We start from the raw sequence: 26,984 nt of genomic DNA on the forward strand, positions 1-26,984 counted from the left end.
GAGCTGGCAGACTGCCACACGTGTGAGGACAGGAAAAGTGGACACTCCCACTTTTGTTAGGCTCTGAATCCCTTGGGGGCTTCTCTGCTAAAATTTTTCTCCTTCTAATTCTACTCCCCACTTCTTCCTGTGAGATCTCTGGTAAGGGTAGGTTCTGACTCCTTCCCTGCAATATTTCAGCTAGGCTATGTATTCTCACCTGAAACTTCTTCCACTATTTGGGACAATCTGGTGACCAATATCTCTAGTCAGTCATTTTGCCCCCCCTCCAAGCAACCCACACTTTCTTATTGCCCAATTCTTTCTTTCCAATACCCTTTGTCAGTAATAGTGCCTGCCATCAAAATATTTCATGGCATATGTGTTCAAAGACACTGGTCTGTCATTTATAAACAATGCTCACCTTGGACTACAACTGAGGTAGTATCCAAATATTATGTGTCACACAATTAAAAGTCTTATCTTGAGGTATTTTTTTCTGAGATGATTTCTGCACATATGCAATCCTATCCTTTTACACTTAAGTTTTTCATTTTTTTAATTATGTGATTATGTACATCAGTATTTATTATTTAGTCACTGGAACTTTGATCTTGAATGAGTTAACAGAGCAATAGACTTATAGTACTGTCCACAATATGACTATAAAAATATATAATGTTTTATGATTACCACTTTGCAGTTGAGAATATTTCTTTAAACTTAAAGACATTTAATGATTTTGACATCATAGTCTCAGCATTTTTTCTTTCTCTTTTCTTTGTTCTTTTTTTTTTTTTTTTTGAAATTTTATCACTTTGTGATAGGTATATAGCATGACCTGAAGCAAAACTTGTTGAAATCTCCCAAGTACAGAAAAATCTATCTGCAAGGGTGAAATGTCTTCGAATCCAAATTAATTTATTTTTACCATCGAGAAATTATAAATCCTATAGAAAGAGGACACAGGATAGGACACATTTTGCAAAGATTGCTGCTTCAGCAATAATAATATATATTGATTGAGAATATATTATGTATGATATAAGTTACTATAAAGCATGTGTTATACAAGTTACTATAAAACTTCCTCACATACTATATAATTGCTATGAGACAGGTGCTACTCTTACCCACGTTTTACAGATGAAAAAATTAAAAGGCTGAGAAGTCAAATAATGTGTTCTAGATTATACAACCTGTGAGTTGCAAAGCCAGAGTGCTCTAATCTAGGGTCATTCTCCTTGTAATTGGTATTACATCTCCACTGTTCTCCAATGTTCCTTATATTATTCCTATTTCAATGTTAATATGATAAGATTTCACCTGAGCACAGTTCCCATGACTATAAAAAACACAACAGATAATTTCATCATAATTTTCTGTTTTCTCACTTGTACAATCTGCCATTTTCCCAGGTAATGCTTTTCTGAAATTGAGATATGTTGTGGCTAACAATGACAGTCTCAGCATTAGAGAGATTTAGGATGATTTAGCTAAGTTGCTAACAATTCGCATTTATCTTCAGGAAAATTACAACAATGATTTTCATGTCGTTTCCATCATCTCGTTGCTCAGAGACCCCTCATTCAATTATAGCCTTTGCCAGGAAAAAAAAAAAATGCAGACAATAAGTCTCAGAAAAAGCAGACAAAAAACCGTGAGAATCTCTTTCTTTTGTTGCCATTACTTCATTCCTCATCTAAATGATTTGATTTCTTCTTGCTACAGATAAAAGTTACTCACAAAAGCTGATGGGGATTTACATGACCTATAAAAGTGTTTCTAATGTTATACATAGATGACAAAAATGTTCTCCCACTGAAATCATCAAAGAAGGAATAGTGTTCTTGCTGCCAAAGGATAAAAGCTATTTTCTTCAGCTAAACTACACAGTCATTTATGTCAACTGAGAAGAGAAAGAAAAATCTCCTGATCTTTATCATATTACTACCTAATTAAATTTTAGACTTCTTTTTATTGACACATTAATATAAAAAGCAATATAAGTTCTAAAATATGGTATTGAGAGTTTGAGAACAGGATTTGAAGACATTTACTACTGAAGAAGTGAGTGGGGAAATAACAATAGATAGATTATACTCACACAAAGAAATGAGAAATTAAAGTTCTCAGCTGGACAATGAGAAAAACAAGGACTTGAAATCCTACTGGCAGCACGTGAAGTTTACTGACAAGAGTATATTATATAAATGCATGGCTACCCAGGTTATCCATGAAAATAATTGTAAGAAATGTCATTGACCTTTTCATCTTAATTTAAATGCATCAAAAATTTTACCACAGTAATGGAACATAGACTGTTTGAGTTGATCATGTATCTTTTAAAAACCTTTATGTTATAGATAAGATAATTAAAACCAAAGGGACAGCCAAAGTTATACCAAGAATTAGCTACAGAATCAGTAGTAATCTGATTCAACTTTTTATTTCTGTGAAGAAATATCTCAAGGGAGTTATTCTAATGGAGCATGAACTTAAGTTCTGGATCTTTAAGTAATACCTTACAGAGTCATTCTCACCACCTATTGTCACACATTCATTGCCTATTGCTACAATCCTCGACAGATGCTTAGAGGAAACTGAAATTCTAAAAATGATTCATGGCCAGAGAAAAAAGGTCACACTGTTTTGAAGTGGTTAGACACACTATAAAATGTGAAGCACACGTAGAGTCAAGCCCAGTAAGATTCAAATGTTGCCTCTGGAACAGCTCCATCAGCATTGCATAACCTTCCAGCTTATTAGAAATGCAGATTACTGGGTTCTAATCTAATTAGACTCTCGAGGGATAGGTCCTAGTAATTTGTGTTGGTTCTGATTCACATTAAAGTTTGAAATCCACTAGTCAAAGGAAAAAAAACACTATCTTGAACACAAAAGATAAGATTGCAACCTTAGTTGTACTGTTAAATAGCGGTGTTACTTTGAAAAATTTACTTAACTTCCCTAAGATTCATTTTCCTCATTTATAAACTACATGACCTATTTCATAGGTTTCATGCGATGTTAGAATGGGACAAAGCAACCACCTATAAAGAAATATGGGCAAAATAATTCAGCCTGACCCTGATCAAGCTTCTACTTCTAATTTTTAATTTATGAGAAATCTAAAAACAATAGAGTATATTTTAACGAGTAAAATACTGACCATGGGAAACTCTACAACACAAATGCAAGAAGAAAAGAGGAGAAAAAGAGAGAGATAGGCAAGGGGGGCCCTATAGATTAAAAGAGGCTTAAGAAATGTATTGACTAATTACAATCTATGAAGTTGAGTTTCATCCTGATTTGAATAAATTAATATCTTTAAAATGTTTGGGGAAGTACTAGATTATGCCACACACTGATTTCAAAATCTGTAGTATGATAAAGCACAGTGAATACTACAACTCAAATAATCAATAGTACATATTGAAGATGGAAGATATTTCAACACTTTGTACATTATCCCTGGATAAACAGGAACTTGCTTGTGTAGTACTCTGAGGTACTGACAGAATTCTTCATTTGTGGTTTAGTCAATAACAAACCATTATTTCCCAAGGCTAAGACTGAGCATATATACCACATGATTCTTTTGTCCGACAAAACCTTATGGAACCCTATGCTAACAAGTCTTCTTTATCATTTCTCACACTGTCCTCTAGGTTTGGAACATTACCAGATGTACTATGAGGACATTCGTCATTAGTATTCCCTCTAAAATCACTTTGGAAAAGTTGTAACTTTAAGAGATTTTGTCTTTTCATTGAGGCATTATTGGCCTGTAGTATTACACCAAAAATAAAAAACAAAACAAAACAAAACAAAAACCTTGACAGTAAATTCAAGATGGTGACACCTTAGGCTAATGGTTTATTTTTAAAATCAGAACAGAAATGCTATATATTTTCATTCCACTTGGTTTATTACAATTCTGGTTTTTTTGGAGGTTTCATAATTTTACCAGTTATTTTGCTCTGGAATCCTTATTAAAGTTTTAATCCAAAAGCAAAAAAGAAAAGACAAAGCATAGAGAAATACTTTAGGAAAACTATTAAATTCTAAACCAGTGGTTCTCAACTGTGAGGAATTTTACCCTCCAAAGGGTATTTAATAATGTCTGGATATATTTTTGGTGGTCACAATTGGTAGAGGAGGTTGCTACTGACATCTGCTGGATAGAGGACCAAGATGATACTAAAATCCTACAAAAACAGGCTCCCACAAGAAAGAGTTACTTAGTTCAAATATTAAAAGTGCTAAGGTTCAGAAATCCTGTACTAAACCAAGATCATGTATCAAAATTTATTTTTATTATATAATTTCTATTACTTCTATCTCTTTCCCTTCATTTTTTTCTCTCAATTGTAATTAACAATGCTAATTTGTATTTTATAAAATATGTAATGCAAGTAAAAGATACACATAAGAAGCCAGTAAAAGTGTTCCTTTTTTGTCCTTTTTTTTATTCCTTGGGGGTCGTTGGTGGAATATAATAAAAAAGTTTCTTCCACTACATGTTTAAAATGTACATGTTTCCCATGTGGAAAAGAGATTAAAGTAATTTGAAGAACTTGCTTCAGTTCAACTCACTGAACAATTTTATCCCTCCACCTTGCCTATAATAAATCTCTGGCCCTAGAAAACACAGTGATAACTGAAATAGAAAGCAATCTCATTGCTATTTTTTCTGTATCTTCACATTATTAGCTATCTTCCCACAACTTCTAGTATTATTCAAGATCACCAAGTATTAGAGACATCCAAGGCAGACTAAAGTAGTAAAGGAGAGGAAATTTTATCAGGTTCTTTGTAGGTTAGATAAAAAGGGTAACTTGCTTTTTCCTTTCCATTTTTTTCAACCCACATTTGGATGATAAACTCCATATGGTGACTACAGTGGAAATGGATCATCTAATGATATCTTACCACCATACTGTTTACCACTCTCACTTAAGACTGAAAAAGCAATAAAAGTGTATTGTCACGATAAGGGAAAGTAGGTGAGGAATGACTCTCAGAAGATAAATAAAATGAATTATAGGATTAAATATCTTTCCATGTTTGTTATAGGGATTTCACTTGCAATTATAGTACATCATATTTGCACCAATGGATTTATGTTCAAACTGCATCAGACTTTATATCTCTCATTCGGAGTAGCTTAGAGAATAGCAAGAAATATTTAAGTTTTAAATGCATAAGCCATTTGAAAAGTGTGGAGCCTTTGCCTATTTTCAAAGATACTAGGTGCTGGGAGATAACACATACATGTCTCCACAAATATAACTAGATAAAATATCCATTTTTAAATTTATGCTTTATAGCAAAAGGGGTGCTTTCTCTCAACATGTGATTTGCCATACTCTATATATTCTGGGATATCTAAACCTATCATAATGATGGATGAGAGTAGTGAGATCATTGCTTAAAATATTTATTTACAGTGAAGACTCACAAATTTTAAAATTGGTGTGCACCAAGAACTTTAAACTGAAAAGGACTGAGATCAACCAATCTAGTGGGTGATACTGCTGCTCTAAGGAGTGTGTGGAAAACTGAAGAGACAAAGTCTTTGGCATACAACTGGCATTTAATGTGTGGAAATGAGGGATGTTCACCTATGATGAGAGGGACTGTCCCACACAAAATAAAATTATCCTCCCTATGGTAAGCAGAATAATGCCTCCTGCCAAAGATGTCCCTGTCCTAATCCCTAGAACCTGTAAAATACATCAATTTACGTGGCAAAAGAAGCTATATAGATATGATTAAGTTAAAGACCGTGAGATGGAGAAATTATCCTAGATTAACTGGGTGGGCCCAATCTGATTGCACAGTGTAGGATCATTCCCAGATGTGGTCACAGAAAAATATGAGCACAAAAAAAAAAAAAATAGTCAGAAAAATGAAACATTGCTGGTTTTAAAGATGGGAGGATGTTGGCCACAAACCAAAGAATCTGGGCAGCTTCTAGAAACTGGAAGAAGATAGAGAGATTTCTGCCTTAGAGCATCCAAAAAGGAATGCACTATCTCTGTCTTCCAAGGTGGTTATTACACACACATCATTAAAAAGATAATTGGGAACAAGAGTTAGGCATACTTGCTATATGCACAAAATAATGAACAAAATCATGAAGAACTGTTCCAACATCAGGCAATAGGACTTTACTTGTGTAGGAGAGGGGTACAGTTTGGTTCTAAATGTGGCTGAAATTCAGATTGTTTGATCATTTCTGACAAGGTAGCCTGGAAGGCATACCCTACCCTGTTCACCTAAGGAAGTAAGGACTCTCCAGTTTAAAAAGAATCCATCATAAAAGAAAAAGGGTGTATGATTCTGATCACAGTAAGGTGCCATGCAAGGAATTGTCACTGGTCTACCTCCCAGAAACTCATGAGCTGGGAACAAAACCTCTGGATTTGAGCATTCGTCTTTCAGGCAGTTTTACTCCCCTTTAACAAAAGTGGTCTATGAAAACATGAAGAGATTTTCTTTCTACAACCTTACCATGAGTTATGGCTTACCTTTGATACTTAAAATAACTTAGTAACAATATGCAGAAGAATAAGTAGTCGAAATCCTTCTTTATGTCTAGTAATATTTATTTTTTGAATCTGGGTGCTCTAATATTGGGTGCATCTATATTTAGAATCATTATGTCCTCTTGATCAATTGATCCCTTTATGATTATATACTGACCTTCTTTGTCTTATTTTACTGTTTTTGATTTAATATCTCTTTTATCTGATGCAAGTATAGCTATTCCTGCTTGCTTTTGGTTTCTGCTTACATGGTATATCTTTTTCCATTCCTTTTTATTCACTCTATATGTGGCTTTATGAGTAAGGTGAGTTTCTTTTAAGCAGCATATCATTAGGTCATTTTTAAAATACATTCTGCCAATCTATATCTTTTACACAGAGTATTTAATCTATTTACTTTCAAGGTTAATATTGATGTGTGAGGCTTGGTTCTTGTCATATTTTTAGTTGACTTCTAATTGTTTTATTATTTCTTTGTTTCTTTCTTTTTCTCTATCCTTTTATTTTTGTGGTTTGCTGAACTTCTGTCATGTTACCACTTGATCCTTTTCTCTTCCACCTTTGTGTGATTGTTTGTTTTATAAGACCTGTGAGTTTTATGTGTTTTTGTGATGGTGAATATTGACCTTTCATATCCATGTTTAAGACTCATTTGGGTATTTCCTCTAGGGCTGGTCTAGGGGTGAAAAATTCTCTCAGTGTTTGCTTGTCTGAGAAAAATTTTATTTCTCCTTCATTGATGAAACTTAGAATGGCAGAATATAAAATTATTGGCTGAAAGTTTTGTTTTTCTTTCAGCACTTTCAAAATGTCTTCCCATTCTCTTCTTGTCTGTAAAGTTTCTGCTAACAGGCCTGCTATTAATCTGGTGGGATTTCCTTTACAGGTGACTAGACCTTTTCTCTTGCTAATTTTAAAATTCTCTCTTTCACTGTGACTTTAATTATTCTGATTATTATATGCTGTGGTAAAGTATTTATTGCAGTGTATTTTTCTGGAGATCACTGGGCTTCCTGTATCGGAATGACTAACTCTCTTTTTTAGTCCTGGAAAATTTTCAACAATTACTTTCTTAAATGCATTTTCTAAACTTTTTAATCTCCCTTCCCCTTTTGAAAATACTTATTTGTAAGTTAGGTTTCTTTATGTAGTCCCAGGCAACTCAAAGGCTTTATGCATTCTTTTTATTCTTTTTTCCTTATTTTAGTATAACTAAATAATTTCAAAAGACCTGTCTTTAAGTTCTGAGATTCTTTCTTCCACTTGGTCTAATCTATTCTTGATGTTTTCTAATGTGTTTTATATTTCCTTCAATGAATTTTTTAGCACCAGAATTTCTGTTTGTTTTTTCTTTTAATGATACCTATCTCCTTGGTAATTTTCTCATTCATGTCCTGAATTGATTTTTTGATTTCTTTGGGTTGTTTTTCAGATTACTCTTTCATGTCATTGAGCTTCTTTAAAATCAATACTTAGAATTCTTTTTCTGCAATTATAAGATATTCTTTTTGATCAGGATCCATTACTGGATAATTGTTATGATCTTTGATGGTTTCATATATCCTTTCTTTTTCATATTTCCTGTGTCCTTCCACTGGTATCTGCATATCTGATGTAGCACTTGCTTGTTCCAATCTTTTGAAATTGCTTTTGAAGGGGAGAATTTTTCCTGAAGATGTATATATGTTGTTAGTTGAATGGGACACTTTGGCTTTGATTTTATGCCTGGAGTATTGTGATCTTTGTGTCAATTCTTAGTGCATAAGTTCAGTGGTGTCTGTAATTTCCTTTGTGGCTTAGGGAATAGTTATTAGGTGAGGCTATGGTAAAGTTTTGCTGTGAACTATATGGCAGCTGAACCAGTCTCTGGGCTCCAGAAGTGGAACCAGTGGGCTGAGTATGCCTCATTTTAGGCCCCAGAGCAGCTTTCACTGGCAGTGCTATTAGTATGTCCTAGGGAGCCAATTCTTGGGCATACAGGCGGCTCACTCAGAAGCTAGTAGCTGGAGCAGAGCCCAGGTGTCTGGGCAGATTCTCAGGCCCCTGAGTAGCTGGGTATGATGTGGGAGGGGACAGATGCAGTGATGGAGCCAACATCTAGGACCCAAATAGTTCAGGTTAGTGTTACTGGCAGCTACAACGGATCAGGCAGCCTAGACTCCAGGCCCACAGCTCCCTGTCACAGGGTGATGGATATTGTCCTAAGTGTGCTTAGGAGAGTTTGGACTCCTCTCTTCCTTCCTGGTCAGGTGGCAGCTGCAGTCATGTCACCTTGAACTCAGACGAAGGGAGGGGTATGCCCAGAGATAAACTCTCAAAATGACACCAGGTGTGGGCTTTCAATCAAAGAGGGTAGGGCCTCTCTCAGGTAAGTGGCAAGAGGAAGAAACTGTGGAGAGTGCTAGCTACTCACATCTTAGTCTCATAGTAGCCCATAGCAGGGTAATGAGCACGGTGGTGGGAATTGTCCTAGGGTACATAGGAGAGCTTTGGATCCCCTATCCCTTCTCAGTGGAGTGACAGCTGAAGCTATGTCAGCTTGAATTCATCCCAAAGGCAGGATACTGACCAACTTTAAACTATCAATCGGTCCCTTGGGCCTGTGACCAGAGAGGATGTGGCCTCTTCCAGGTAAACAGTGTATGCAAGATGCTAGGGGTAGTGCCATAGTGCCATCTGCTCGCAACTCAGTCCCACAGCAGCCTGTAGCAGGGTGGTGAGAATTGTCTTAGGTGTGTGTAGCAGAGATTGGGCTCCTCTGTCCCTCCTCAGGTGGGAGGTACTATGGCTGCATCCGCCTGAATTCAGCCAGAGGGCAGTGTGCTGCCTGGCTGAAAACTCCCCAGATGGTGCCCTGGGCCTTTGACCAGAGAGGGAAAGGCCATTCTCAGGCAGGATGGCAGGATGGCAGGATGGCAGGATGTGCTGGCAGGAAACTGTAGGGTACGCCATTCGAGACTCAGTCCCACAGCAGTTGACTGCAGGATGATGGGCTCCCACATGCATGCTAGAAAGCCTGATTTCCCTGGACCTCCCCAGCCAAGTGAGGCTGCAGCCACATCAAGCCCAAACTCAGTATGAGAGTAGGCCACCATTCAGTGTCAAATTATCATAATGGCACCTTGGACTTGGGACTGGAAAGGCTGGGACCCCACCGAGGCAGGCAATGTGGGCAAGAAACTAGAAAATGCTGTCCGCTCATATACTAGTCTCAATAGTAGCCCACAGGAGGGTGGTTGGAACCTTCCCAGGTATGTGTGGAAGCACCTAGGCTCCTTTATCCCTCCTTGGAGATACACAGTGGCTGCAGAGGTACCTGTAGTTCCCCAGTATCTAGGTTCTTGGAATAGGTGCCCAACTCAAGCTGCTTAGGCTCAGATTCCTATAAGATTACTCTTGAGTTTCCTTTCTAGAATGATGTCTCTGTGCAATCTCCAAGCAGCTCCCTATGTTAGGGCCAAAGTCAGGAGTTCTATTATAGCCAAGATAGTTAAAACTCAGCTCAGCAAGTGAAGCCCCATGGGCTTCTCTCTTACTGTTTCCCCATGTCCAGGAGCTTCTCCCAGCTGTTACCCAGTCCGTGGCTAGGCAAGATGCCCTGAACCCTCTCCTTACCCACTTTTGCTGCTTCCAGTCACTTCTCTGGTAAATTCTAGCATTCCCTCTTAAGATGATCTGTTCAAAATGTGAGAATTTGCTTACTAGTCTGGTTCCTGTCCATGGAGAAGGCACATCTCCAATTTTATGTTTAATATCTTGAAAGAAAATTTTATCCTATTTTACCTTCCACTCAATACCTGGGAACTTTTTACCCATACTTTCTACTGAAACTCTTTGCTAAACTGCATTGAGCACTTCTGTTGTCCACTGAAGGCCCTTTTTTTACTGTCTAATCTTTGACTTTTTTTTTCTAGCAGTTGTTAGCAGTAAAGAGTCCTGGCTTCCTTAAACTCTCCCTTCTATCTCTCTACTTCTTTCTCAAGGTTTCCAGATAAGTGTTTATTTGTACTCTTTATAATTTTATATTCTTCCAGTTGCCAGTTAATTGTAGGAACTCCTGAACTCTGAGCCTACCTTATTGTGCGTCTCCTCAAATGTTTCCATTAGATTATCACTTTTGATTTCAAATAGAATTCCTAAGGCAATGCCTTTTAAATTCTATGGCCTCAATAATTTCTCCCAAAGTTCAAGATATACATTTTCAATTTATGCCTGAATATTTTCACATGGATGACAAGATGATACCTCAATGTCAACATATTAAATAATTAGTTTTATCACTTTTTCTATTCCCCAACACATTGGGCTAATATCCCTCTCTTCCTCTTATTATTTTTTTATTAATGGTGCCACTAAAGTGAACTTTGACACTTTTCTCTTAAAATTATGTCAGTATATGTTCATTCTAACTGATCTTCTAAAGTGTATTTTCTGATGACTAGGATTAGAGATACAAGCCTTCTAAGTGAAATGAAATAGAAAGGAAAAAAATAAGTAAGCCCAAGCAGTGTGCTGGGTTGCATATTACAGTGGCCTTGAACGGCCTTCTAAAGTGTTAAACTTCTGGTCTGTGTGTAAGGAGGACTCTTTACACTTTAATACTAATCTGCATGCAACTCACCTTACCATATTTACCATATTTTGCCTATATCATATTTGTTAGATTTTATCTTTCCTATTATTTTTAATATTCTCAAAAACAAACTAATTTGAGTTTCCTTCTATGTTTATTTTTATATCATCTTTATCCTTAGTGTGGGCTTGCAACTTATCATTGGAGGTGGTAAATTATTTACTCACTTGAATTGACCTGTACAGTCATAGCAGAAACAATGTAGAGAATGAAAACGTTGACTTGGAATTTGGTAACCAAGTGATAATTTATTGAATATGAGTTTGGTTGGGTTGTACCTACAGAGGAAAAATGAGGTCAGTGCAGTTACTGTATAATTGCTTGGTGATATTCATCTAATTCAAAATTCAGTTAAGACAAATTGAGACTCAAATGTTGCTTCTGAAGAGAATCATGCACAATTTTTGGATCTGGGCCAACAGAAAAAAAAATCGCCTCAATTCTCTAACCTCTGATTACGGATTCTTTCTTATGTATCTTATGGGAATAAATTAATACATTAATTATCTTAAGGAATATAGAAATTCTAACCATGATTTCAAATAGCACTTTTGTCAGGTTCATACAAGAGCAATGGAGAAAATCTTTAAATCTTGATCCAACTTCAAAAATTATGGCAATATTTTGAAGAAGTTTTACTGAAGAGACAAGTAGCTTAGTCCTGGGCCATGTGCAAAAGAGCTCCTAATAATAATGCTTAATAACAATAACATTATTATAATTATTATTATATTAATATATTAATAATAATAATCCTAATAATAAGAGCTCCATGATCAAATTGGACTGGATACTTATTTCTCTGCTCCTGGGATTGTCATGTATTTTCTATCATACTAAATGGGAGTGTGTCCATTAGTGAAGAGTGTGATATACCAATGTGGCTGTGATCCAAACCAGACTCTGAAAACTCCAGAAGCACACAGCACATGGAAAGATACATGGTCCTCAAGGGAAAGCATTAGCATCATGACCTCGTAAGAGTTAATGGACAAGAAGAATGACTTCAATGGGCTGTGTAGAAAAACCTGCTGTTTCCTCTCAACACTTACAAACCCCAATGAAACTTTAGTGATTAATAGTGATTGGATCCAATAATGATTAGCCAAAGCATCTGCCATGGGCAGCTCCTGGGTGCTCACATGACCTTCTGTGTATTAATTAAAGACATCACTGATCCAAATAGCCTAGTCTGCAGTTTATAACCCCCGCATGCAGAACACACTGCTCTGCTTAGGGAACAATAAAGAAACAAACCAAGATACACTTTTTCTCAAATCAAAATGTAAATTTAATTTAAATCTAAAAGTGATTGTTAGGTTAATTGTACTTATGACAACTTTGGGTTTACAAATAGGCACATGTGGATATTTACTTATGTAAGCCACTTAACCTATGTATAAACTATTTGGGCACACACACACACATATATACACACGTGTGTGTGTGTGTGTGTGTGTGTGTGTGTGTGTGTGTATCAAGCTGCTTATTTGGCCACTGTCCTAGAGATTAGTCAACTTTCAGAATACAAATAAAAGCATATATAAATAATACTATAAATTCTGAAAAATTTGGTGATAGGATTTGGGACAAACTAAAAGGCACTGATATTTAGTGACATATTCAGTGATCAAATTGTTGTTTTTAACCCTTTAAAACAATTTTCTATCCATTTAATAGGATCAGACCAATATTATCCACTTAGTGACTTCCATATAAAACACATATATTTTAGCCTATATCAAATTAGTGACACTATAAAGTTGAATTCCACTGTAGTAGCATATCAGACATAGGACAAAAGCCAGTTTTTAAATATTTCTTTATGGGATTAAAAAAAATGGGTATTATGAAGCATGTACTTGATAATGTGGGGATAATAGGAGACAGGAAGGCATAAGATTTGTATATCTGTTGGAGAGACAACCTTCAAACCAAAGAAAGAAGGAGCAATAAAAATCATAATTGTACCAAGTGCTGGGTTGTCCTGAACTAACGCCAAAAGGCATTAAGGTACAGAGCGAAGAGAGGAGAGTCAGAAAATAGAGTTTATAGTGACTTTGGGGAAATTATTGATGTTACCAAAATTCCATTTTATATCATCCACATAAGGGTATGTCATAAACAAGAAGAATGAGTGCAATGGGTAGTGTAGTGAAAACCTGCTGTTTCCACTTAACATTTGCAAATGCCAGTGAAACTTCCTGGGTCTAGCCCATTATAACCTGTGATTCTCAAGCTTGAGCGTGCATCGGAAAGCCTAGAAGGCTTGTTAAGACAAAGACTACTGGGCTTCGCCTCCAGAATTTCTGATTCAGTAGGTCTAGGGTAGGGTTCTAGATTTTATATTTTTAACAACTTTGCCTGTGATGCTTATGCTGCTGGCTATGAGACTACACTTAGAGAACCACTGTAGCTTTCCTGCACAAAATGCCAGAAAAGCCAGGAGTGGTTGTGTGTGCCTGTAGTTCCAGCTTTGTGAGAGTCTGAGACTAGAGGATCACTCGAGCCCAGGAGTTTGAGATCAGCCTGGGCAATAAACAAGACCCCATCTCAAACAAAAAAGCATCCAAACAAAGTAATATTGTCATGTTTATGACATTTTCAGGCTGTACTTAACTCTTCATATTGAATAGGACTCATCATAATGACCTCATTGTAACTTTACCACTTTAGGACCCTATATCCAAATACAGTCACATTCTGAGGTACTGGGGATAAGAACTTCATCATATGAATTTCGAGGGCACAAAATTCAGCCCATGGCATTCCCAAACCAACATTTTGAGATCAGGAAGCCTGGGAAGGCTTCAATGTGGGAGGAAGGGAGATAGTCAGGAAAGAGTACAGTAGAAGTCACTCACTATTGTGAGAATTATCCATGTTTAGATAGTAAAATGGCAGATTAACACGGCTTTGATCCTTTCTCCTATGCTAAAAAAATATTCAGGTTGGCATAGCAGGAAGTCCAGAGCATTTAACAAAACTCTTTGGTATAGTATTGTGCTTATCCCTGTGACTTTTCCTGATCTTTAAACTTCAAGTTCATAGCGAGTCATCTAAATTAGCTTGGAATATGTGAGTCTAGAGTCAAATCTTAAATAATGGCTTCCTAAGAAATATTGTAAGAAACTGGGGACAAGGCAGTGTTAGTGCCAGATTATAGACTACTACTAAGGGAAGGGAAAGAGGTATCTTTTACACCTTCCTGGAAGACAGTATGTCTTCAGCAACGTAGACTCCACATGACACAGTTCTACCCCAGGCCTTTGAAGAACAAGCGTGGCTGCTATCTGTGTGCCAGATCAGCCATGGCAAGTGGCTATTGTAATAATGAGCAGAAGCTGCAGAGATACATGGGAAGAATCCATTCCTAATGATATTTGGCTGTAGAAGCAATTTACCGGCTCAAATCAAGGTAACAGCAGTGAGTTTCACAGGAGGGGCTGCAGGCAAAGAAAGAGAAGGAAGAGGAAGAAATTGGGGGTGGCTGCCTGAATTTATTTTTGAAAATACATGAGATACATATATTGGCTTCCCAAAATAACTGAGAAGTTGTTGGCAGGGCATGGGTTTCCAACAATAGCCACTGGTGTCAAGAAACAGCAAAATATAGACTGTGTTTAAAAAAAAAAAATGAGGGCAAGAATGAGAGGAAACAGTGAAAAAAATAACATACAGGAATATATCTTCAGTTGTATAAGAAATATAGCAATTCAGCACCTACATTTTTAGAAAATGAAGTTTTCTGATCATCGGGTTCTTAGTAATTTCTCAGAGTTGAGGAATTGTATGTTTATTTATCACAAAACAATATATTAGTGCCCAACTACTAATTCATTTCCACAATCATGGATAGAGAGCCTTCTGTGTGCCAGTTACTCTGACAAGGATTGGAAAACAAAGATGAATAAGACATTAGCCTTGATTTTTAATAAGCTCATGGTCTAGTCAGGTGTGCACAGTATTTAACAACCCTTATCAAACATGTTTAATGGACACACTATGCTAAATACGTATATGACACTTTCAAAAAAATTTTAGCATAAAGGACATTAATGGCTATTTCAAAAGTGTTCCTGTACTCTAGAGGTTTCATTTTATAGCAGAAAAAGGAAGTTACTCATTTCTCACTGGAAATAAGTATATACACAAATATGTTTACTGCTATAGATTTCTGTCTTGAATTATACTAATATAAAGCAACTTTTCAGGTCTGGAAATAGAATGTATATTTTGTCTGAGTAATCTGTTTTCATGGCACTCATTCAGTTACTACTCTTCCAAAGGAAGTATTATCTTGAAGACAGACCTTAGGTAAATATACAATAAATGAAATAAATCTAGTCTGTAAATGTTGCCATACATATGGAAAATTCAGATTTACAGAATCATTTTTGACTTATTGATATATGATTATTTGAAATTAGCAAATCCATTATTAGAGATCTGTAATAGATAGCAGTGGTTTTATCTGTCCAATCCTTCTTTCCTATTCTGCTGTGGCAGAACCCCCCAATACTATACCTCCTGTTCCCTTCATCTTAGAGATAGTAGTCAAAACAATACATTCCTCTGCTTTCATTCATTTTCCAGTGGTAGACACATGACCCAGCTAGATCAATCAGAGTTCTTTCCCAGGATTTTTTGTAATAAAAACTGACTGTTCATGAGGATAGTATAAAAGCCAGAAACAGCATGATCTTGGATTTGTGGGTACAGCTAGTCTAAGAAAATGAAGTCATAATAGAGAGAAATGGAGATGAATGACAACAAAAGGAAAAACAGAATGAGACCAGATGCAATGTGAAAACAAGAGGCCTGATGACGTTGGCATTCCTACATCCAGTCATTATGAAACCAGTTCCACCCCATCTCTTTTTGAAGTTTGCTTCATATGCCCTTTCTAATTTTAACTAATTGAACTAATTTCCTGTAACTTGGCTCAGAATGAGTCCTAAGACATTCAATGTATACTCCAAAGCTATTATAAATTTACAAAATTTGCATGCTCAACAGTCTTTGTTTTTAAAAGCACTGTTTCCATTGACTTCTCTAAGCCTGTGTTAGAATGTAGCTGCTCAAACTTTCCAATTGCTTAATCTCTTAAATATTAGTTACACAAAAAACCTAAGACAAGTAATCTTCATGGAATATAAGACAAAAAAAATGAAACTTGGAATACTTTATTTTAGGCTATGGTATTGAAAGTATCTTTGAGGATATAGGATTTTTTTGTTCTTGTTTTAAAAAGTTAAATGTATTATTTTTGACATTAAGTATCAATACCCTCTTGCAACTCTGAATCTAGATTTTACCTAAATCACTATGAGAGCAATTTCAAAATCCCATGGATTTCTATTGATCAAGTAATTATAGTCGCTTCCTTTTATATAGTAATGTTATATTAATGTTTTGAAATATTATTTTTTCAGTTTAATCAAAAGGCTAGGAAGCATATATCATTATTGTGATTTTTACTATAGTGAGAACAGACTTGTCCAAGGACACAAAGCTGGTTAAAGTGGCCTGTGCAAAAAATAAAAATTGGGTCTACACTTTTGAGTCTTCACTACAATGATTCTAAAGTATGGAGTATTACGGGGTACTTTTTGTGTAGATGCTAACTAACTAGGTTAATTAAAATAATGGTGTTAGGTAGATAGTGAGGTATTCTGAGTCTCCTAGGGACAGAAGTGGGTGCTGTGCCTTGGTGCAATTGCCCCATCTGGAAAGAAGGGCAAGGGTGGGCCTCAGGCTCCCATCTTGGTCCTGCTCCACCCTAATCCTCTTCCCAGCAACTGCCATACCTGGGGGAGGAGGGAATACCCTATGAATTGGCCAATCATAACTTAGTGCTCCAGCTGCAAAAGAATGCAGAGGACTCTCTAGCCCATGGGCCAAGCACCATAGAGTCCAGAAGTGACCTAGAACACCCCACATGCATAGTAAGACTCAGGTGTCATGAAACTCCCAATTGTCCAATCAAAGTGGTTCCATAGTGACATCTGAGCCACTAGGGAGATCCCAATCCAGACACTATAAAACAAGACGCAGACCATAATCAAGTTCCTTTTTGTGCCCTTCCTTTTGCTCTCCCTTTGCTGCAACAATGAGTCCATTCATCATCTGTGGCATATGTATCATGCTCTGTAAACCTGTATCTTGCTTCTGTCCTATAATCTTATCTTTGTCTCCTCAATAAACCTCATTTTCCTGCTTGTCTTACTTTGGTGCATCTGGTCATTCTTTGGCCATGAACTCGTCAAGACCCAACATTTCAGATTGAAACCTGACAACTACACTGACAATTATAAAATCTTTGAATGATATATATTGAGGCTCAGATTACCTGCCATCCATACCACCTATACCAAGTATGTAACTTCTCCAATCAGAGCTGAAGATCTGCTACAGAACTCATTTCAAGTTGTCAATACTTGTTGAATAGAACTATGTTTTGAAATAAAAGGAAACATGATTCTTTCATATATATCTACTTAATTATTTTAAAAGTGATATGATGCCTATCCATAAACATTCTAAGCAATTTTGATATGGTAGAAAAGTTATCATTTCAGCTGAGCTAATAAATAACTATATAACCAGGATAAATTATTTAATATCTATTGAAATATAAAAATTATACTGGAAACTTGTTTAAAATGGCAAGGAAAATTATATTTAAAACTACAGTAATAGGAATCAAGACACTTGCAATAGAGGAGAGAGATCGAACTCAATTCTGCAGGAAAAAAAATGCAGGAGGATTTTTAAATGCTGGGATGAGTCAATGGAAAAGGATTGGAGAACATTAGAGGAGGAATTTGGTCAATGCAATCAGGTCATCTCTGTGTTTGCACCTCTCCTCTTCTTTCACAGAGCCTGGGAGACAGGGGATCTATCTTTCTTGATGATTATAATTCAAACAGATGACCACAAGGTCCTTGAAAAAGACATCCCTGGGTTGTAGATTTACATTTCAAATGGTCAAAAAAAAAGATTTTACAATTAAAAGAGAGGTCAGGAGCCCATAGACAGGAAAAAGCCTACCTAAAGTTTAGTCAGGCTGAGTGGAATGTTAAGCCCATCTTGGTCAAAATGTTCCTTAGTTTATTTATATCTAGAGTGGGAATAATGTTAATTATTTCACATATTTGTTGGAAGAAGTTTAAAATGTTATAAAATAAATGTCCGAACAAATAGAATCATCAATATAAATCAAACAGAGTTAATATCCTATAAAGATCAGAATTGTGATGTAGAAGTTGTATGTGAATCAACAAATTGGTTCTGTTTTCCTATATTTTTAACCCTCTTGGATATCTTTAGATTTTTAAAATTTCATTTTATTTACAGTGCCAATATGTTATAGAAGACAAATTATATAACTTCAGAATTAGATGGAACTGAGTTTGAATTTCATTTTTCCACTTACTAGTAACTTTATGTAAATAGGTTAACTTTTCCAAGCTTCATTTTTTGCATGTGTTATATGAGACAGTAAAATATGTTTAATATATTTGGAATGAAGTACACAGCAGATGTGAAGCAATAACCATATAGTAGGCAAACAATGTGCTTCCTCATGGCCTTATAACTTTACAAATGCTGTTCTTATTCCTGAAATTTGCTTTTCTTTATTATTTGCCTTGCTATGTCTTCCTGATCTTCAAAACAACTTCAGCATTGCCTCCACATTCCAGCTGTCTTTGTCTGCTACCTCCCACCCTCAGATTGATCTATATACCCCTGTGCATACCTCTATTCTGGCACTGCATTATAAATAGACCAAAAACACAGACAGATAATGGACAAGTTTTTAAATAATTAATGTTCCCCAAAATATGTGACTCAATGAAGGGCCAGATGGTTGAAGCATAAAAAGCATTTTGAACTACAGGAAGAAATAGGGGATTAAAGACTCCTGGAAAGTGGTGGTGACAAGCTACAGGAAGGTGAGGGGAGGAACTTTACTGGATCATCTTATTATGCAGATAAATTCTCTCAGATGGCAGCCTTCAGAAGAATGGGTATAAAGTCTATCTGGGCATGGTGTCCTGGGTGTGGAGACTTTAAGTTCTTTTCCTGCAATAGGAGTTAATCTTCCCTCCTTAATGTAGATTCAGAAGTGGGATTCATGACAATCAGAGTCCTTCTGTAGACATTTTCTTAGATAAGGGATACTTCAGAGAAAGCTTCTCCCTGTGCTTTGGGAAGAGAAAGAAGACAGAGAGATGTGGTCGAGGGAGGAGGAAGATAAGGTAAAAGAGATCTTGGTTCTGAGAGTGCTTCTTTAGATCAAAGTACTCAGCATGTCAATGACATTAGGGGTATCACTTTCTGAATCCACAATTGCCTAAATATTTCCAGTCCAAAATGATTTTATAGGCAAGCTATTTTTTTCAAATATTTAAGAACAAATAATTCACACGATGTGTAAAAATGATGGAAAGTTTTCCAATTCATGTTTTGACTCTATCATAATCCTGAAGCCTAAATAAGAAAAATCACAGCAGAAAATATAAGAAAAAATAAAAATATTGCATGTCCATCCTCCTTATAAATAGATATAAAATATTGAAACAAATCACAAGCTATAACTGAAAAGAAAAATGTATAAGGGTCAAGAAGTGTTGATTTAATAAATGCTGGGTTAGAAAATTTTGATGTAATTCATCACATAAATATATCACAGTAGAATAAAAGACATACAAACTTTACAAAAGAGGCTTTAAAAACATTTGCTAAAATATAATGTCTCATTTTTTTTTAATTAAAAGTACTTAGGAGAAATGGAGACTTTTGAATATGATAAGTTTAAGTCTGGGTGGGCTTAACTGGTTTCTCTGATTAAGGTCTCACAAGCCTAAAATCAATTTGTCAACATAACTGATTCTTATCTGAGGGATTTAGGAAACATCCTATCTCCAAGCTTATTCAGACTATTGGTAGGACTCGGGTCCTTGAGGTCGGGATCCCTAGTTCCTTGCCTGATATCAACAAAGGAATGTGCTCAGCTCCCAGCTCTCTAGCCCTTGCATGTTGCTCCCTGTAGCTACAAATTAAAAATTAAAAATAAACTTGAGGTATTTTTTTCATATTAAAATGTATTACACATAATAAACTAACAAATGCTCAATAGAAAAATAGTTACAAATTAGTAACTTTAAAAATAAGCTATAAATCAAGGAAAACATCATAAGACTCATTCATATTAAGAAAGAAAAAGGAAACAACATAACTTGTTTTCATGTCAATGAAAACCACCATAAAAGAGCAATTTGGTTATGTATTTCAGAGGTCTTAAGATTGTCTTACATTTGCCCCAGAAATTTTACCTGTAGGTACTTATTCTAAGGAAATAATCAAACATCACACACAAATCTATCAATAGTAATACTCAGCCCAACATTTTCTTTTATAATAGCAAAACTTTGGTAACATGAAAATGTTCAACACCCCAAGGATGGTTAAGTAAATTTAATACACTCATATGTGTGAGTGACATTAAAATTGTAGACTGGAACTACACTATGTAATAAATCAATTATAAGTTTATAAAGCAAGCAGTAAGGAATGGTGGATAACATATTCCAATTTGGGGAAAATATATCTATATAATTACATAGCATTGTTATGAAAAATATACGTAAGCATATGAATAATAATTACATATGTGCCATAAGATAATTGGTGTTTATTTTCTTTATTTTGTTTATTTTCTAAATCAATAGTGTGTACTTGCTATGAAATTTCAATTCTCTTAACAGCCCATCATGTCAAAGACCAGGAGAACATACAAGGAAGAAAACATTTTTCGATGAGGATTGAGAATTGCAATATTATCTTGCTAAAGATAAAAGCATTTGCTTGCTTTGTGATACTGCAATATCAATATTAAAGAAATTTGATGCTCATCAGCATTATAACACTCATAAGGACCACAGATATTTTAAATGAGAGTGTGCAAGGTTGTATTGCAGAAATTAAAAGATCAAAAGCAAAAGCAAAGACAATTCTTTTGAACAACAATAAAACCTGGAAATAATGCCACTGAAACAACGTGTAAAGTAGCTCAGATACCTGGGGAAAAAGGGAGCCATTCAATGATGTAGAAATTGTAAAAGAATGCATTGTCAAAGTTGTAGGATGTTAGACCCTGGTAATGTTTCAAAATACAAACTGCCTCTTTCAAGAACCATAACTTATCAGCAGCATGAATTAGCTTTCAACTTAATAGAACAACTTCATGAAATACTTCAAAAGGAAAATATATGTTACTCAATTGCTTTGGATAAATCAACTGATACTACTGACTGCTATGCAGATTTTATACTTCATTCAGGTCATAACAGAAGATTTTCTTTGCTACAAAGAGTTACTTGCTTTGGGCACTCTTGGAAACGGAACACAGAGCAACAACTTTCAAGATAAATGTCATGAAGTTGGACTGAATTTGGAAAATTTAGTGAGTGTATGTACAGACGGTGCACCTTCCATGACAGGAAAACATGAAGGGTTTATTGCACAGATAAAAAAAGTATTAACAGATCCAGATGCTCTCATTTCTTTTCATTATTATCTTGCATCACCAAAATCTCTATGCTAAAGCTACTATTTTAAGTGACACTTTGCAACAAGTTATAAGTATTGTTAACTATATTTGTAGAAATGCAACATGTCATCATGAGTTTTGTAAATGCTGAAATTGAACTATGAGGTATTCAATGTGGATTTGCTGTATCATTCTAAAGTGTGTTAGCTATCCCAAGGACAGGTGTTAACTAAAATTTTATCTCTATGATAACAAATAGTTAAATTTTATGAAGAAGAGAATCAGCAATGTGAATTATTGAAAGATTTCTATAGGAATGCAACATTTCTGTGTGATATCACACCAAATCATAGCAACTTAAATATTGAATATTTTTTTGCAAGGTAAAATTAAGTCTATATGTGGCAAAAAATCCAAACATTTTAAAAAAAAGCTATCTTTTTTTAAAAAGACTTTTCTTCAAAAGGAAATTTCAGATGAACACTTTCCCCAGTTAGCAAAGGTCATTGATGATCAGGATGATATATGTGAATCATTTCAATAATATGCAGCTGTTATAACCTATTAATTGGAGAATAAAATAAAAGTTTCGCTGACTTTGAGAATCATGACATCACACTCAAGTTGGCATTTCAGCCTCACCTAGTTGATATCACCAAGCACCTAAAGAAATACAGATGGAATTGATTGAGCTCCCAGGAGATGATATTTTGAAGTTATTGTTTGATGCTAAGAAAGCTCAAATTAAAATATGGAAAATGCAGTTGAACACCCTTGCCTTCAGCAACATGCCTGAAAAATGCCTTCCTGCTTTTCAACCACTTATTGCTGCAAATCTATGTTCTCCTACCTAACCCAAATCAACTCACCCTTAGGGTCACAAATGACTGATACCCATCTAGAGGATCAACTGAAACTGCAGACCTCCATGCCACAATCAAATATTCAAAGCCTTTCCAACAAAAAACAGACACAACAAAGTCATTAAAAGGTTAGTTAATTTTAAAATTAACAAATAGTTTTCATTTTTTGATATTATTAAGTACATAGCAGTTAGATTTTTATGAAATAATGTACATTTTTAAGTCTATCTAATTGAAGTTCCTTTGAATACAGCCTTATTTCATTACAGCTAAATTAATGCAGACTTCCAACATGAAATGTTCTCCAGTCCTGCTTTGAGCCTTATTCAAAACCTCCTTGAAAGTCTGCTTCTGAGAGTTGCTTAGTAAATGTGTATTATATAACTGGTCAAACTATTGAGAACCTTGTAGTTATTCTTTTGAAATCAGAAAGATTAATCTTGCCTAATTCCTAGATATTCTGTCATGAAATGTCTGGCTTCCCGTGCCTCCCCCCCACCCCCCCCCACCCCCGCCCCACTCGGGTCAAATAACTCATCTCTTGAGGTATAAAAAGGAAGATTTTTGGATGACACCAAAGTCAAAATTTACAAGTACTCCTCTGTAGCAAACAAGGTAGAAATAAAATAAAACAGAAATATGTGACAACATTTGTTACTCTGCAGGGCTCTGAAAAGAGTGTTTGACCTAAATACCATGAGACCTAAATTACATTAGAACACAAATTGATTTGATGCAGCATAAAGATTTGGGTTTACTGTGTTTGGAAAGGAGTTGGAATGGGACCATTTTTCCCCCTTAATTTTCAAGCAACACTAAATAAGTATTTTGGAATGAACCACATTCACCTTGCTACTCATTTAGCTTATTTTGTTTGAAAACATTTACATAGTAAAAGGCTGTTAATGACATCCTGATAACCCTGGAGCTATGAGTAAAGAGATCATTGCTTTGTGCTAAATGTACATTTTATCCTTTTACTTCTTCTGAATAACTCTATTGCTAATGATGTTCTCTCTCCTGAAATTCATATTTCCTAAGCAATCTGCAAACATAGGATAGTCATGGAGGGACATTCTCTATTAAAATTAGCTGTCTTCCCCAATCAGCAAATGAAGAGAATTTTATTCAAGGGAAAATTCAGTTCTATTAAAGGAAATTGAACTGGAAGCTTTTATTGTCTGATGGAATATTGTCTTAAAGGTGATCTAAAGGACAGTTTATTCATCAAATTGCTTTTAGTCTGCTTTTCTTTTACAGATGGTCCTTAAATTGGCAACATTTTGATGGACTTTGTGGTAGAGGGTAAAAAAAATAGCAAAGAAAGGTTAAATGCAAATGTTACCTAAAATTCACATGTAAAATTGATGTGGATATACAATATGGTTCTAATAGGAGTAAAACATGTCTAAATTCTCCTCAATTTGGCCCCTTTATTTCCACTGCATTTTATTCCAATGTATGTACTGAATAAGATACAATTTGTGAAATAACTTTTTATGCATGCGCTAGGAATTGATGGATGGAGGTGTGTCTGCTTCAGTAACACCTTTTTCTGTCACACTCTGAGATGTCCTTCCCCAAGGCTGGTCCTGCTGGATGTCAGCTGCTGAAGTCTACGGCCCCACTCTTGTCTTTGGTTGCTAGATCTGTCACAGGATTCCAGTCAGAAAGTAAGGTATACTTTTCTCCTGTTCTGGTTTCCTCAAATATATTTGAGGTTGTCTTAACCATTTTTTCCCATTTCTGAGATTAAAATTAAGAACTTCTGAAAGCTGATATAAGAAAATATAGGCAGAGAGAGCAAATGCTAATGTAGACATGAGCCAGCTATGTTTGAGGAATTGGAAAAAAGGACATTTTGGTCAAGGTACATACAGAACATGATGGGTATCAGATTGATGTAAGAAGTAAGTGTATATCATATGAAGCCTTAAAACATATTACATATTTTAATTTTTTATTATAATTGAATTGGGGAGATAATGAAGGTTGTTTTTCTATGAAATTACTATCCAATTTATTTTAAAATCATTACTTTAATTGCTACATGGAAAATACATTAGAAAGGGACAAGAATTAGAAACTCTAGTTAGAAAGCCCAACACCACATCTGCAGTTACTTCCTCCACTGAAGTTTTGAACTCCTTAAAGTTATCCATGAGAGTAGGAGTCAACTTCTTCCAAACTTCTATTAATGTGGATATGTTGACTTCATTCCATGAATCACCAATGTTTTTAAGGGCATCTAGAATGGTGAATCCTTTCACAATCTGTGACAGCTATAGCCTTATGACATGTATTTCTTAAATAACAATACTGGAAAGTTGAAATTAATCTTTGATCCATGGGCTGCAAAATAGATGTTGTGTTATCAGGCGAGAAAACAATATTAATCTCCTTATACATTTCCATAAGAGCTCTTGGGTGAGCAGTTATTTTGTCAATGACCAGTAATGTTTTGAAAATAATCTTTTTTTCTCAGCATAATTTTCAATAATAGAATTGAAATATTCAGTAAACCATACTATAAACAGATCTGCTATTATTTGGGCTCTGTTGTTCCATTTATATATTTATAGCTCAGGCAGAGTATATTTAGCATAATTTGTAAAGGCCTTAGGATTTTCAGAACGGTAAATGAGCATTGGATTAAACAAAATCACCAGTTTCCTTAGCTACTAACAAGAGAGTCAGCCTGTCCTTTGAAGCTTTGAAACCAGGCATTGACCTCTCGCTAGCTATGAAAGTTCTATATGGCATCTTCTTCCAATAGAAGACTTTTGTCTACATTGAAAAGTCTGTTCTTTAGTGTAGCTGCCTTCATCAAGTGTTAATATCTTGGCTAGATCTTCTGGATAACTCCCTGCAGCTTCTACATCGCGCTTGGTGTTTTACCTTGCACTTTTATGTCATGGAGATGGCTTCTTTCCTTAAGCTTTCTGAACCAACCTCTATGCTAGTTTCAAACTTTTCTTCTGCAGCTTCCTCATCTCTCTCAGACTTCATAGAATTGAAGACAGTTAGAGCCTTGGTCCGGAATGGGCTTTGGTTTAAGGGAATGTTGTGTCTGGTTTGATGTTTGATCCAGACCACTAAAATTTTCTCCATATCAGCAATAATGCTGTTTTGTTTTCATATCATTCATGTGTTAATGAAGTAGCGGTTTTAATTTCCTTCAAGAACTTCTCCTTTGTATTCATAACCTGTTCAGAACAAGAAGCCCAGATTTCAGCCTATCTCAACTTTTGACATGCTTTCTTCTCTAAGCTTAATCACTTTTCGATTTTGATTTAAAGTGAGAAAAGTGTGACTCTTCCTTTCACTTGAACACTTAGAGGCCATTGTAGGCTTATTAATTGGTGTAATTTCAATATTGTTGTGTCTCAGGGAATAGGGAGGCCTGAGGAGAGAGAAAAAGATGGGGAACAGCCAGTTGGGGGAACAGTCAGAACACACACCACATTTATTGATTAAGTTTGCTGTACACAATCTGTATACAATTACAATAGTAACATCAAAGATCACTGATCCAGATCACCATTATTATGCCACAAATGTAATAATAATAAAAAAACTTTGAAATATTGCAAGAATTGCCACAATGGGATGCAGAGACAAAAAGTAAGCAAATACTGTTGGAAAAATGGCACCGATAGACTTCAGAGAGGCAGGATTGCCACAAATCTTTTTCTTTTTTTAATTTCAAAATATTACACAGGAACAAATGTTTTGGGTTACATGAATCTCTTTTGTAACGTTTGAGTCAGGGCTGTAAGTGTGCCCATCACCCAGACAGTGTTCATTGTACCTGTTAGGTAGGTTTTTGCCCATCCCCTTCTCCTCCCTCCCCCCTGCTTGATTTCCACTGAGTTTTACTTCCCTCTATGCACATGTGTGTTCACTGGTTAGTTCCAGTTTAATAGCGAGTACATGCGGTGCTTGTTTTTCCATTCTTTAGATACTTCACTTGGGATCATGGCCACAAATCTTTAATTCGTAAAAACAAAAAACAAAACCACAATATCTAGCAAAGCACAATAGAATGACAGGAAATAAAACAAGGTAAGCCTTTATTTATTGTAGTCTATTATCAAGTTACATATTAAAACCTTTTATATGGTTAACTAATCATTTTTTTATTAAGCAGCCAGTATGATACTATCTAAAAAATCAGAGGAAATATCAAATAAAAAAAATCAATATTTCCTCCTTTCAAGAAGTTGAGAAGCTTGTGGGGGTTGGATTCATGTACCTTTAATGCAATCTTGATAAAAATGTGAGAGATACTGCACTTTATTTTGTGTTGAGGGATAGAGAGTCATATTATTTCAGAGGAGTATTTGAATAAGCTAAAATTTAATGAACCTACATTATGAAGAGGTTTCCAGAATTTT

Source organism: Lemur catta, chromosome 7 (assembly GCF_020740605.2).
Source record: "Lemur catta isolate mLemCat1 chromosome 7, mLemCat1.pri, whole genome shotgun sequence".
In the NCBI taxonomy this organism is placed as follows: Eukaryota; Metazoa; Chordata; class Mammalia; order Primates; family Lemuridae; genus Lemur; species Lemur catta.